The sequence below is a fragment of the Eptatretus burgeri genome, chromosome 7 (genome assembly GCF_056783735.1).
Source record: "Eptatretus burgeri isolate ZD-2024b chromosome 7, Ebu_testis_v1, whole genome shotgun sequence".
Lineage (NCBI taxonomy): Eukaryota > Metazoa > Chordata > Myxini > Myxiniformes > Myxinidae > Eptatretus > Eptatretus burgeri.
In genome coordinates this window covers 23,692,792-23,695,291 of record NC_140967.1, presented here as the reverse complement: position 1 = coordinate 23,695,291, position 2,500 = coordinate 23,692,792, and the positions used below count along the sequence as shown (strand labels likewise).

Sequence of the window (2,500 nt, the reverse complement as noted above, 5' to 3'; positions counted from 1 at the left end):
GCATCCCCTTGGCAAAAATCTGCCCTACAGAGGTTGGTTCCTCTCATCACTTGTCACCTGACATTAAAGAATGTGCTCGATAAAAGAGTGAGGCCATTTGCCCAGTGTTGATGAAGGCTAACCTGTAAGAATCATGTGTTCATGGATGATGCTCCCTCAAGGTGAGTTGGCCCAAATTGTCAAGAATGCAATGTTCTCATATCAATAACAATTCATATTCCCCCCCTTCTATTTATTTTTTTTATTTTTTTTAATATTGTACAGCCTCATAAGAAATATCTTGTAGGGGATTGTAGTAAAGGCCCAGTCACACCTTGACGTTTTAGCAAGCAATGGCAACGTATTAAAATGTCTGTAAAACGCTGGCTTACGTTGAACCTTTGATGTTTTTTTAAAGATTCGGACGAATTCATAACGACTTGGTCTTATGCATAACGTATTAGTAATGGACACAGAACGTTTCATTGTGTTATAGATAACTTATACCAACAAATGCTGAACCTGTTGTCGGCCTTCACAACCTATGCCCAACGATAGTCTAACTTAGGCATAGCGCGTTGCACGCATCACTGACGATGACGTGGCGTAGGTTATGAAAAGGCTGCCGCACAACGATTCAAATCATAACCGCCGCAGAAATGGAAGTGTCAACATCGCAGTCACACCTTGGCGATCTTGCCAGCGTATGCCGACCTCTGAAAAATGCGTCGAAAACGCTGGCACACGTCGAATACGGTATGGGTAAGTTTGGTATGCGTGAATAGAACGCTAAAGTACGCTATCATACGTCGTATTAAATGGAGTACGTCTTGTAATTTTAAACATGTTGAAAATTTTACGACATACTTACCGTATGACACACGCTCCGCATGCGATGGGAATAAGTTGTACGCACGATGTGCGATTGTTGACACACATTACTTGAAAGGGACTCATAAGTCGAAACACGTCAAGGTAATGGTTAGCGTCAGTGTTCCAGACTCCCGGGTTTTTTTTTTCTTCGGTATGACGGTGTTCAGTGCGGTTATGATTTAAATCGTTGAGCGGCAGCCTATAATTATATTTTATTATAACCGCACAAGAAATCGAAGTGTCAAAATCACCATCATACCGAAGGAAGGAAGAAAAAAAATTAAAAAAAAAATAAAACCAGGAAGGCTGGAACACTGACGCTAACCATTACCTTGATGTGTTTCGATTTATGAGCAACTTACAAGTAACGTGTGTCGATGTGTGTCACCGATCGCGTAATGTGAGTACAGCACGTTACTCATAGGTTAGAAATAAGTTTCGGGTACGCTAAACATTACCTCGACGTGTTTCGACTTATGAGTAACTTCCAAGTAATGTGTGTCGACGTGTATCAACGATCGCGTGATGTGCCTACAACTTACGGCCAGCGTTATGCGGAACATGTGAGTCATATGCTGACATCAGTCTTAAAATTTCAAGCATGAAAAGTTTGAGGACAATCGAAAAGTACAACGTTTAAAGCCAGCGTACAACGACGTATGGCAGTGTTTTTCAGCATGCTCTCAATGTTATTAAAACTTACCCATAACGTATTCGACGTGTACCAGCGTTTTAGAAAAATTTTACAAAAATCGGCATAAGCTGGCGAAAACGTCAAGGTGTGACTGGGCCTTAAGGAACAGGATCTGCTTGAAGTGGACCATGGGAACGACACCTGGTTGTGTTGCAAGCACATATTTTGGTCATGCAGCAATAGTCAGTGTGGCACATAGTTTCTGGTCCTAGGTCCCACAAGGGTAGTTTATACTTGATATGAACCATCAGTTGTGAAAGCAAACTAGATGGGATATGGATATTAAGTAAGAATTGGTTGACTAAGTGGATGTGGATGTGCATGTTGATGTATGGCTGAAATAGACCAAATAGCCTTTTACTGGGTTTGCTTCATTCCATCTGAGGGTTCATAATATTAACCTCGATATTCATTCAACTTTCTCAGGAGGAGAGTCATATTTTTATTTCCTGGGAGTGCAGTCGATCGATTAGCCTGGTGTTGGCTTAGTGGTGAGGGTGTCGCCTTGGGATGCTTAGTGGTTAGGGTGGCGGCTTGGAATCCTAGGGTCCTGAGTTCAAGCCCTGTTGGCCACTGAATTAATACACCAGGAGGTTGACTCAGCCTATCAATCTTCCGAGGTCGGCAAAATGAGTACCAGTGTACTGGTAAGGGGGACACTGCATCAGCGGCATAGCCGCGTCCCAACCAATGATGCAACCAGCAGCCACAGGCTGCACTCGATAGAGAGAGAGTAGATTGAATCGGTTGTGAGGATAGTGGTGGTGGTGGGGGGTAAGCAGGAGAGATGGGCAGAGGGTGAAGTCATACATCATTACCGCTTGCTGAATGCAGTGACTAAGAGCTTTAGTTTATGCACAATAAACCACTGAAGTGGTGACAAAGTTGAAATAAATACATTTTTACAAGCTGTCATTTTGGCTGAAATATGAGATGATGATGATGATCAGGCAA

At 42.7% G+C, this 2,500-nt stretch overlaps 1 long non-coding RNA gene across 2 annotated transcripts in view; it reads right to left on the bottom strand.

Moving 5' to 3' along the window:
- LOC147022826 (uncharacterized) overlaps nt 1-2,500 on the bottom strand; it is a 184,562-nt gene that overhangs the window by 93,453 nt on the left and 88,609 nt on the right. The gene's annotated exons all lie outside the window — the stretch shown is intronic.